The sequence below is a fragment of the Dermochelys coriacea genome, chromosome 1, assembly GCF_009764565.3.
Source record: "Dermochelys coriacea isolate rDerCor1 chromosome 1, rDerCor1.pri.v4, whole genome shotgun sequence".
NCBI classification, from domain to species: Eukaryota; Metazoa; Chordata; order Testudines; family Dermochelyidae; genus Dermochelys; species Dermochelys coriacea.
In genome coordinates, this window is record NC_050068.2 from 209,826,679 (window position 1) to 209,839,304 (window position 12,626).

Genomic DNA, 12,626 nt, shown 5'->3' on the forward strand with positions numbered 1-12,626 from the left:
GCAGAGTCTCTGTGTGCTCCCCAGCAGCGGATGGTCCTCTTCTCCTCCTCCTTGGGGTTCCAGCAGCTCCAGGCAACAGTCCGGTGGCCAGGCAAGAAGGGCCCCTCACAGGTGGTGGTGGTGTCCACAGCAGCAACAGCTAGGGCTGGGGTCCCTCCCCTCCTCTGGGGAGCAGGCCAGCAGGGTGGGGGATCCAGCAGCTAGCCAGCAACCAAGTAGCAGAGAAGGAGGGATGGTGTCTGGCCCAGCAGGGAAGCAGCTACTGTAACAGCAATAGTGAGAGCCCAGGTCCTAGCAGCAGCCTCTCACTTCCTTGTAGGCTAGAGGAGAGTAGTCAGAGACAGAGCTTCCAGCCACTGGAAAAGCAGGTTGCTGTTCCCTGACTGGCCAGAGCAGGGTCTGCTCCAGGCTAATGAGAACACCTGACTCCAATTAACCTGCAAAGAGTCAGGTGAGGCCATTAAGTTAATGTGAACACCTGACTCTACTTAAGGCCCTTCTGATACTATTAGAGGGCTCACTCCAGTCAGGCTGAGGAGAGCAAGTGCGGCTGAAGGACTGAGTAATGATGATATCCTCAAGCCATCAGTAAGGGTGAAGAAGAGAGAAGTGAGAGAGCTGTGGGGAAGTAGCCCAGGGAAATGTAGCAACTCCGGCAGTGAAAGGTTGGCTACCAACAGCTGCTACTATTAGGGTTTCTGACCCAGAACCCGGAGTAGAGGGTGGACCTGGGTTCCCCCCAACCCACCACTACAGTAATATCTCTTGGGAGGGGAAGATAAGCTCCTGTCAGGACAGGAGGCTAAACTATTATGGAATAAGCCTGTAGGGACAACAGAAACCGTGGGAGTTCTCTCACCAACCTCCTTGCTGGCTTATGATGAAAAGGGCTCAGTAGACTGTAATCCTGGCCCTAAAGAGAGAAGGGCTATGTGGAGAATTGCAGTGAGCCTCTGAAGCTAGCATAAGCCGCCTGGAAGCATGGGACCCATGGGGACAAGGCTGGAACTCTGTCACACTATTTATTCCTGTCCTTTGTTTCCTATCTTTTAACCAGCTACTGATCCATGAAAGGACCTTCCCTCTTATGTCATGACTCCCTACTATGTGTAAGAGCCTTTGGTGTGGGACACTGTCAAAGGTTTTCTAAAAGTCCATGTGCACTATATCCACATGGTTGTTGACACACTCAAAGATTTCTAATAGAGTGGTGAGGCATGATTTCCCTTTACAAAAGCCATGTTGACTCTTCCCCAACATATAATGCTCATCTATGTGTCTGATAATTCTGATCTTTACTATAGTTTCAACCTATTTGCTTGGTACTAAAGCTAGGCTTACTGGTCTGCAATTGTCAGGATCACCTGTGGAGCTTTTTCAAATAGCATTTCATTAGCTATCCTCCAGTCATCTGGTACAGAGACTGATTTAAGTTATAGGTTACATACCAGTTTGTAGTTCTGCAGTTTCATATGAGTTCCTTCAGAATTAGTGAATACCACCTAGACCTGATGACTTGCTGTTGTTTAATTTATCAGTTTGTTCCAAAACCTCCTCTTATTGATACCTCAATCTGGGACAGTTCCTCAGATTTATCACCTAACAAGAATGGCTCAGGGGTGGGAATCTTCCTCGCATCCTCTGCAGTGATCCCCTGCAAAAAATTCATTTAGCTTCTCTCCAATGGTCTTGTCTTCTCTGAATGCTCCTTTAGCACCATGATCATCCAGTGACCTCAATGACTGTTTGGCAGGTTTCCTGCTTCTGCTATATTTAAAAAAAAACAAAAACAAAAAAACACACCTGTTAGTTTGTGTGTCTTTTGCTAGTTGCTTTTCAAATTATTTTTTGGCTTGCCTAATTATACTTTTACACTTTGACCTGCTGGAGGTCATGCTCTTTTCTATTTTCCTCAGTAAGATTTGACTTCCAATTTTTAAAGGATGCCTTTTTACCTCTATCTCTTTTTTACTGTGCTGTTTAGCCCTGGTGGCATTTTTTGGTACTCATTACTGATTTTTTTTTTTAATTTGGGGTATACATTTAGTTCGAGCCTTTATTGTAGTGTTTTCAAATAGTTTCCATGAAGCTTTTGTGACTGTTCCTTTTAATTTCGATTTAACTAGCTTTCTCATTTTTGCATACAGTAGTTCCCTTTTTTTGAAGTTAAATGCTACTGTGGTGGATTTCTTTGGTATCCACCCCCCCCCCATGTTAGATCTAATTACATTATGCTCTGTTACCCAGCGGTTCAGCTTTAGTCACCTTTTGGACCAGATCCAGAGCTCCACTTAGGACTAAATCAAGAAATCTCCCCTTGTGGATTTCAGGACTAGCTACTCCAAGAAGCAGTCTTAATGGTGTCTAGAAACTTTACCTCTGCATCCCATTCAGAGGTGACATGTACCCAGTCCTTAGGGAGATATGAGGAATTTCAGCTTACTGAGTTTTTGTAGCCTCTTTAATCTCCCTGAGAATTTCACAATCACCATCACGGACCAGTGGTCGCTAGTATATTTCTTCTGGTATACAGTTATTATTTGAGCATGGAATTTCTATCCATACAGATTGTCTAGCACAGTTGACTATAGTTGACTATGCTTTCTTTCACCTATAGTGCCCTTCCCCCACCAACTCAACCTACTCTGTCATTCCCATATATTTTTGTCCCCTTGTATTACTATGTCTCATTGGTTATCATTGTTCCACCAAGTTTGTTTTATTATATTCTATAAACATCCTCATTTAATAACACTCACTCAAGTTCACCCATCTTGGTATTTAGACTTCTAGTTTTTGTATAGAAGCACTTCTAAATATTGACAAATTTTGTTTGTTTGCCTTCATGTGATATATTTGAACAGGACGTTTTCACTACCTGTTTCTCTTCAGTTCCTGCATGTACTTTATCAACTTCTATCCTCTTCTCTTTTACGAGAATACCAGGGCCGGCTCTACTGTTTTTGCCGCCCCAAGCAGGACGTCTGAAGACAGAAGCTGCCTCCGATTTGTTGCAGCGGCGCAACCGGCAGAGTAAAGCTGCCACCGAATTGCCACTGCCGCAGAAAGACGAGTGCCGCCCTGACAGCACACGGACTGCCGCCCCTTTCACAGGGCCGCCCCACGCACGTGCTTGGAATGCTGGTGCCTGGAGCCAGCCCTGTAGAATACCATGTATCCCTTTTAATAAATACTCCTCTAAGTGAGGTCTCTATCCAAACCATCTGCTCCTCCACGCATGTCTGCTTCCTCCAGCCCTGAGTTTAAAAACTCCTCTCTGATCTTTTTAATTTTATATACCAGCAATCTGGTTGTGTTTTGGTTTAGGTGGAGCATATTTTCTGTATGGGCTTCTCCTTTCCCAGAGGGTTCCCAGTTGCTAATAAACCTAAATCCCTCCTTCCAACATCATTGTCTCATCCACGCATTGAGGCCCTGCAGTTCTGCCTGGCCGTGGGGATGGAACTGGAAGCATTTCAGAGAATGCTACCAATATCATGGAGGTCCCAGACTTCAATCTCTTACTTAGCAGCCTAAATTTGGCCTCCAAGACATTTCTCCTACCTTTCCTTATGTCATTAGTACCTACATGTACCACAAGCTCTTGCTTGTCCCCAGCACTGCAAATAAGTTTGTCTAAATGTCTCATGAGATCCGTAACCTTTACACCTGCCAGGCAATTTACTACACAATTGTCCTGGTCATCACAAATCCAACTATCTATATTTCTAACAATAAAATGCCCCATTGCTATTACCTGCCTCTTCCTAATAACTGGGGTTCCCTCCCTCAGAGGGGTATTTTCAGTGCAAGATGATACCATGACATCATCTGGAAGGAGGGCCCCAACTATGGGATCATTTCTCTCTACTCCAGCTTAATATTCTCCTTCCCTGAAACTTTCATCCTCCTTAACAGCACAGAGACTGTCAGACTGGGGGTAGGACCGCTCTACTGTCTCTCTGAAAATCTCCGTTATGTACCTGTCTCCCTTAGCTCCTCCAATTCTGTCACTCTGCTCTCAAGAATACATACTGCAATAAAGTTGATAGCCCCCACTCTGCTGCTGAATGTCTGCCTGCATTCTTTTTACTCCTGCGGTGGAGAGTGGGGTTCTATGATTGGAAGGTGATTGGCCTAAATTCAATCAGAGTATGGTTGTCAGGTGCATCTGCTGTTCATGCTCCCTCTCTAAAGTCCCTTGCAGAACTCCTGCTTCTTGCGGTTCTGGTCACTTTTTTTAAACTCCTGTATTCCCTGAGTTAGTCCCTCCCACTTGTCAAGGGATGCTGAAGGGATTAGGGGTCAAAGGATGGCAAATTTCAGAGCGGTAGCTGTGTTGGTCTGTATCAGCAAAAAGAATGAGGGGTACTTGTGGCACTTTACAGACTAACAAATGTATTTGGGCATAAGCTTTTGTGGGCTAAACCTACTTCATCACATGCATGCAGTGGAAAATACAGAAGGAAGGAGGCGGGGAGGTGTGTGTGTTGTGACAGGGTCAAGCCAGGGGATTACAGCAGAGTGATCCTACTGGGATCCAGGAAGTGGGCGGACAAAGCCTGTCCACTGCTAAAGGATCCTCCCCAGCCTAAGAGGGGGATCCACAGGACCTGGACACCAAATAAATCCGGGAGAAAACTAATGAAATAACAGGGACAGGAGTGTGGTCAAAGGGTCAAACGAAGGGAACCGGACGGGGACACCGAGCAGAGAACCCCGGACAGCACCCACTGCTCCTCAAAGGCGTCAAGGGAGTTAGAGGACGCCGCCAAGAGGAACTCTGCCAGGATATGTGAATGGAGTGAGGATCGGAAATAGGCCCCACAGTCACAGGAGATTCCATCGGCCAACCTCCTCACTCTGGTTTTGTAGATGGCCATTTTAGCTAGGGCCAGGAGAAGGTTGACCAGGAGATCCCGTGACTTTGTGGGGCCACGGATAGGGAGTGCATAGATAAGAAGGTGAGGGGAAAAGTGCAACCAAAAGCGTAATAAAATATTGGTGAGGAGCCGGAGTAGGGACTGCAGCCTGGCACACTCCAGGTATATATGTGTCAGGGTGTCCCTCACGCCGCAAAAGGGGCAGGTGTGTGGGATAGAGGTGAACCGCGCCAAGTACACGCCCATGCTCATGGCTCCATGAAGGAGCCGCCAACTGACATCCCCGGCAGGCCTCGGGACTAAGGTGGAGTATAGGCTGGCCCACCGGGCCTCCTCACCCTCTAAAGGTGGCAGGAGGTCCTGCCATTTTGTATCGGGGCAGGACACGAGAGTGAGGGCATGAAGGGTGTGGCACACGAGCATGTATAAACGTTTTCTTGGCGCGGTTTGAAAGCAGACTAGCTGCATCTCGTGCAGCCGGCTTACAGTGAAGGGGTGAGGGGGTCGGTTGGGTCCACGGGGCAGGGGTCCAATTAAAAGGTCCAGCGGGCCTGGGGTGGGTAGGGCGTGCCCTCTTGCAGGACCCGGTTGAGATAAACCCAAGCAGTGGGCAGCAAAGCGGCCTTCACCTCCTGAAGCATTTGCTGGGGAGTACAAGGTCTGGAGAGCCCCATGTGCTGAGCGAGCATCAGGGGATCCAGCCAGTCTCCCCGGTCATAGTCCAGGAAGTCTCTGACTCTTGTGACTTCTGCCAGGACCAACCTCTGGCGCACCGAGCGGGACTCCGCCACCTGCACACAGAGCTGGGGGTTGTGTAGCAGGGGCTCCACGAGGAGATCTGCCCCCTCGGTGGCTGCCACGGACCTGGTCGTTGAAAAGAGTTTCCAGGTCTGGAGGAGGTCCTGGTAGAAGACCGGCAGCCCAGAGAGGTCTCGCGGAAGACCTCTCGGATGGAGATAAAGGAGCTGCCGGTCATATCGGAGCCCTCGGAAGCGGCGCAGGAAGGCGTGCGCCAGTATGCTCCATGCCAGACTACCTGCACCATAAAGGAGCCTCTGCAGGGCCTGGAGGCGGAAGACATGGACCTGAGTAAGTGGACATTTCAGGCCCTGCCCTCCCTCCTCCAGGGGTAGATGGAGAACCCCTGCAGGGACCCAGTGCAGTCCTGACCAAAAGAACTCCAGAATTGATGTCCGGAGGTTGGCCAGGAAACCCGGGGCTGGGACCAGGGTGTTGAGCCGGTACTAGAGCATGGACAGGACTAGTTGATTAAGCACCAGCGCTCTCCCTCGAAGGGAGAGGCTCCGGAGTAGTCCTGTCCATTTCCAGAGCTGCTCTGTCACCCCGCCCTCTAAATTCTGCCAGTTCTCCAGCGGAGAGGGATGCATGGCAGAAAGGTAAACGCCCAGATAGAGCAGCGGACCCGTGCTCCACCGCATGGCCTGAAGCGTGGGTGGGAGGGAGCTCGCCTGCCACCAGTCCCCTACCACCAAGCCAGAGCTCTTGACCCAGTTGACCCACGTGGAGGAGACTGCCGAATAGATGGCCTGGCAAGCCTCCACCCGTGCCAAGTCGCCCCGGTCCTGGACCACGAGGAGCACGTCATCAGCGTACGCCGACAGGACCAACCGCAGCTCCGGCTCCCACAGCACCAACCCTGTCAACCTCCTTCGGAGGAGACAGAGGAAGGGCTTGATCGCCAGAGCGTACAGCTGGCTCAAGTGGGGGCACCCCTGCCGTACTCCTCGCCCGAAGCTGACCGGTTTGGTCAGGGTCCAGTTGAGCCTGATCAAACACTCTGCGGAGGCGTACAGCGCCCGGAGAAAACCCACAAACCGGGGTCCGAAGCCAAACGCTTGCAGAGTGCTCAGGAGATACCCGTGATCCACCCTGTCGAACGCCTTCTCCTGATCTAAGGACAGGAGGGTGAATGACAGACTATCCTTACACCCGAGTTCCAAAAAGTCCTGGAACAGATATAGGTTGTCAAAGATGCTGCGGCCCGGGACGGCGTAGGTCTGGTCTGGGTGGACCACGTCCGCCAGCATGGACCCGAGCCGCAACGAGATTGCTTTTGCCATGACTTTGTAGTCCATGCTGAGGAGCGAGACGGGATGCCAATTTCATAAATTGCAGAGGTCCCCCTTCTTCGGCAATAAGGCGAGCACAGCTCGCCTGCACGAAAGACGGAGGACCCCGCTCTGCAAAGACTCGGCCCAGACGGTGACTAGGTCTGGGCCAAGGACGTCCCAGAACACGCGGTAGAACTCCACGGTCAGCCGTTCATGCCCGGAGATTTATTGGTGGGCATGCGACGGAGGGCTTCCGAGAACTCGGCCAGAGTGAGAGGCAGCTCTAGCCGGTCTCGGTTGCCCGTGCTGACCATTGGGAGTCCGTCCCAGAGCACTCTGCAAGCGTTAGGATCGGTTGGATCCGGGGAGAAAAGGCTTGCGTAAAAGGATCTTGCCCTCCCGCACATCTCCACTGGATCCGTGAGGGGGGTGCCGTCTTCTGCCAGAAGGCAGATGACATGTTTCTTTGCCCCCTTCTTTTTCTCCAGGGCATAGAAGAAGCGGGAGCCGCGATCCATCTCTCGAAGGAGACGGATACGGGATCGAACAAAGGCACCCCGAGCCCGATGGTCCTCGAGGGCCCGGAGCTCCTCCTGCTTCTCCCGGGACTCTCCGCAGAGGGGCAGATCCTCGGGGCTGGTGGCCAGATGCCTCTCCAGCTCTAAGACCTCCCGTTCCAACTGCTCTATCGCTGCATCCCTCCATTGGCTGGCGCCCCGGGTGTAGTCACGGCAGAAGAGCCGGGCGCGCACCTTCCCTACATCCCACCACCGCCGTGCCGAGGGAAAGGCACGCCGCTGCCCTCGCCAGGCCAGCCAGAACTCCCGGAAGGACGCCACGAAGCCGGCATCCTCCAGCAAGCTGTTGTTGAAATGCCAATAGGCCGGCCCCGGCCTCTCTGCGCAGAGGGAGGCCGTCACGGTGGCTAAATGAAGGTCAGAAAATGGGGCCAGCTGGATGCTGCAGGAGTGGGCTCGTGAAAGATAGAAGTGTGATAAATAAATGCGATCCAACCAGGAGTGGCTCGACCGATGGGCAAAGGTGACAAACAAAGGTGAATGTGGAAGTGTCATCCGGGTGGTGGTCGCACCAGACATCCACCTGGGAGTGGTGTTCGACTATCTCCTGGAGGAGGGTGGCAGCGGCTGGGCTCTGCTTGGTCCCTGAGCGGTCCCGCTCCTCGAGGGTGATGTTAAAGTCCCCTCCCAGGACCAGGCACTCATGAGGATCCAAGGTACCGAGGAAGGCGGACGCCTGCTGATACAATTGCAGCCGCTCTGGGCTCGCTGCCGGGGCATAGATGTTAACGAGGTTGACTATGAGCCCCTCCGTGCGGACCCGGAGGTGCAGCAGGCGGCCCGGCACAGCCTCAGTGACCCCCAGCACCTTGAGCCGTAGGTCGGGGGGAGAACAGGGTCGCCACTCCAGCCGTACAAACTGTGAGATGGCTAAAGTAGACCCTGTCCCCCCAATCCAGCTGCCTTCGGCGGTCAGATCTGTATGGGTCTCCTGCAGGAAAACCACAGAGTACCCCCCCTTCCAAAGGAAGGAGAGCACTTGGGACCTGCAGACACCCATCCTACAGCCGCGGGTGTTCAATGTAGTGATGGTAATAGGTACCGTGAGGAGGGCTGGCGGGGGATCCTCGCCAGCAGGGACGCTCGTGGCTCCTGACGGGCCGCGCAGCAGTCCGTGACCTACCCTGTAAGTGCATAAGGAAGAGGCGGACCCGCTGGTAGGCCGCGGTGCCCTGCCTCCCGGTCCTTTTACCCTCCCCCATGAGGGCCCTTGCGGCCCGGAGGATTTGATGAAAGTCCCTCCCATCACTGGAGAGCACGCTGGACTTTGTTGCAGGAGCCACGGACGTCTTCTAAAAACTCCCGCAACTCCTCTTGCAGCGCATGGGGGGCTGGGGTTACAGTCTCCTGGTTACTCCCCGACAGGGCCCTTGGTACAGCCCCATGGCCCACTGAGATGGGCAAACAGGGTGAGGACCCCCGACGGGACTCCTGATGGCTTGGCGTCACTAGGCCCGCCTCGAACCCTGGGGCGATAGGGGGCGGTAGAGGGAGGATAGCAGCCCCTGGTGGGTCGGGACGGGTAAACACAAAGGCTGCTCCCTGGGGGTCATCTATTGGAAAAGGGAAGGAGACAGTCCCAGGGGCGGCAATAACATCTCGGGAGGTGGACGGGATAGGGGCAGGGGCAGAGTTAGAGGCGAGATTCTGGGCGGGTAGAGGGCTCTCAGTGATGCTGGGCGCAGGCTCTATGGTGGATTTGGCAGCCATGGCATCAGGATGTGGACTCTCTTCTGTAGGGCCCTCTCCCGGGAAGGAGGTCAAATGCTCCTCGCCAACGAGGCGTGCCCCTGGTGGCTCGGGTCCCGGCTGCGTGGCACTGGCCGTCGCCTCAACAGGCTCGGCGGCCCTCAGCAGGGTGCCATCTGCAGCCGGGTTGATGGAGGAGTCCAGGGGCTCCTTGGAGGTGGGAGCGGAAACAACGGTTAGGGGGAGGGAGCATGGGGAAAGGGGAGCTGGAGTGAAGTCGCCTAGATCGAGGCCTGCTGGCATAGGGTCGTCCTCCCCCTGGGTGACCAGAGTCAGACCCAGGGCCTCGATCTCCTCATATATGGACGGGAAATCATTTTCCGCCACCCCGGGATTCTCCCTGCTGGCACCTGATGCGACGGTCGCCTCGGGGCATGCTGAGGTTTCAGATGGCACCAGGGCAGGGGGGGCTCCCTCGGGGGTCTTGGAGGGGAGGGACTCCCGTGGAGGGGAGATACCGCCTTCCGGTTCTGCCACGTCTTCCCCAGCCGGCACCAGTGGATGGAACACACCCTTGGGTAGAGCGGAAGGCTCGGCATCGGTGCCCCCCTTCCTGGTCTTCCGGGGGGCCTCTGCATCTGATGGGAGGAGCGGAGCTCGAGCCTTCCCCTTGCCCCGCTTCCCCTGGACTAGGGCCCAGCCCTCCATGGCATCATCTGGGGGCTGGCTAGCAGGGGTTGTGTCGGGGGCAGAGGCGATGGCTCAGGGACTCGAGGGGGTAACGGTGGGGCAGCACAAGGGAGGGAAGATTCCCCTTGGGGCGGGCCCTCTCCCATGCCCGGCAGTGTCCCTGCCGCACCCTCCTCCACAGGCCCCGCCAGATTGCAAGCAGCGGGGGCGGGGCTCTCCCGCTCCTCTGGGCATAGTTGGGGAGGTGCCCCTTGGGCCAGAGCGGGAGCAAAGGTGGACTGGGAAGGAGGAGGGGTGGTTTCGGGTGCTGGGCAGCCAGGAGTGCCGGCGATGACGGGGCCGGTGCCCTGCCGGGGCTCGGGGGTCCCAGATGCCCCTCCGTGCCGGGCCAAGGGGCAGTCCCTCCGGATGTGCCACATCACCCGGCAGAGGTAGCACCGGGCCTCCCCCTTGGAGTAATGCACCTGGTAACGGGCCCCCTGGTGGGGGACTAGGAAGGACCCCTCGAGTGCCTCTCTGTCACACGCCGCCGGCGGCAGTTGAAGCTGCACTTGCCGGCAGAACGAGAGGACGTGACGGAGGGCGGGGTCTTTGCAGCCCAACGGGAGAGGGCTGATGACAGAGATGGGTTTCCCCAGGGTAGAGAGGGCGGGTAACAGGGTGGCATTGGGAAGAAAGGGAGGGACGGAGGTCAGGACCAGGCGGACGCCCAGGTCTTCTAGCGGCTCTAAGGGGACGAACACGCCCCCCACCGCCAGGCCCTTCTCCACCGCCTCCTGGACGGTGGCCTCCGATGTTAAGAAGAAGACGACCTTGCCATACATTTTGGAGGCCGCCACAATGGCCGTGGGCCCCACCACCCTCGCCAATGCCCGCACATAGGTCTCCACGTGGGGCGAGGCGGGCACCAGGAGGCAACGGACGCCGTGCTTCCTGGTCATGGTGGGAAAGGGGCCCCGGCTGCTATAGATGGTAGCGGAGGCGGTGGGCTGGAGAAATGACGTAGCGGCAGGTGGGGGGGCTGCCGCCACCTGGGCGTACGCCCTGGGGGCCGGGGGAAGGACACCCGCAGAGCTGGTGGAGGGAACAGCGGGGAGGGATGCCCCAGCTGGTGGTGGGGCCGGGGCATTGGGGGCAGCCCCTGCCATGGAGGGCCTGGTCTTTTTCGCTGGGCCCTTCCCCTTCTTCTTAACCTGGCCCTTCCTGCCAGCTGGGGGGGGCTCCCCCAGAATCTGAGGGGGGGAAGGACGTGGCAGCAATGGAGGTCATCCCGGTGCCCGTCTCTGCTGGCACCCCAGCGGGGGCGGTGGCAGATGGTGTGGCAGCGGAGGTAGAGGCTTGGGGGGGTGACGGAGGGGCAGGCGGGGGAGGGGCAGTTCGGGCTGCTGGAGGGGCCCTACCTGTCTCATCCCCCGCCATCAGGAGCGGGGAGGGAAGGAGAGACACCAGAAGGAGGAGGGGAGAGGGGATGCAGGTCGACCACTTCTCCCCGCTAGGCTGCAGGCAGGGGTTAGGGGGCAGTCGCCGACACAGGGTGATATTCCGGTTCCTCTAGCTGCACTAGGGGAGGGGGGGATATAACAACATTGGGGGTGCAGTGAAGAGGATTGAAACTAAAATGGGGAGTGGCACAAGGGCATGGGAGGGGGCATGGGCTCACAGAGCAATGGGCTAAGCGGGCTGGAGTTAGGGCAGGGAAACCAAGGGGCTAACTTCAGAGGCTGGGGCGGGGCAAACAAACAAAGGCTGTAGAGGGAAATGGGTGGGGCAGGCGAACAAACTGCAGCTAGTAAGGGGGGGCTGGGGCAAAAGAGTGGGGGCAAAAGCTGCAAGTGGCGAATGGGGCAGGTTGCAAGGGCAAAGCTGTAGGGTGGGCAGTCCGGGGCGGGGGTACGTGCGCCCACGTGCGCTTGCACAAGTCAATTTGGGCTGGCTGCTGTTTCTGGCCCAAAGGGTGGAATCAGGGCATGGCAAGCCAAGCAAGCAGCTGAGTCCAGAGGCAGGAGCTGAGGCAGATGGTATACAGCCAGTGGGGATGGTGGAGGGGGCAGCAGTGGTGGGGGTTGGGGGGGACACACAGATGGATCGGGGGGCAGCTCCACATCACACCCCCTGTGTCCCTGGAAACACAGTCAAGACCCCGACCACAAGAGCATAGTTCGAGAGTTACTCAGTTTTAAGGCCCCCTCCACGGTGGTCTGCAAAGTCTCTAGGTGCTACCCCACTGGTAGATGGTCCTCTTCTTCTCGGGGCTTCAGCAGCTCCAGGCAGCAGACTCCGCAGCAGCTCCAGGAACTCGAGGTGGTAGTCCAGGCAAGCAGAAAGGACCCCTCTCAGGTGGTGATGGTGGTGTCCACAGCAACAGCTGGGGTCCCTCACTCCCTCCTTCTGGGGAGTGGGCCAGTAGTCCTCCCCCCAAGGGGCTGCAGTTAGAGCAGTAGCAATACCCAAGGGTGGGGGGTCCAGCAGCCTGCCAGCAACCAGACAGTAGAGAAGGGCGGGGCATGGTGTCTGGCTCAGCCAGAGGAGTAGCTAGAGCAGCAATAGCAGTAAGAGCAGGCAGAGCCCGGAGCCTAACAATAGCCTTCTTCTTCCAGGCCAGAGGGATGCAGGAGTGTAATAGAAGGGGGAAAGGTTAGTCCCAAGTTAAGCAGGTCCCTTTTCCCAGAGTTAGGGAACAGGGAAAGTTCCAGAACAATCAGGAACTTTCTGGA

At 55.9% G+C, this 12,626-nt stretch overlaps 1 long non-coding RNA gene across 1 annotated transcript; it reads left to right on the plus strand.

The window, feature by feature from the left end:
* Positions 1-331: 331 nt before the first annotated feature.
* Positions 332-3,275, plus strand: LOC122457779. The gene is made up of 3 exons (XR_006277456.1): positions 332-588; positions 1,058-1,210; positions 2,939-3,275. It is a non-coding gene; the product is annotated as an uncharacterized LOC122457779 (long non-coding RNA).
* Positions 3,276-12,626: the final 9,351 nt, after the last annotated feature.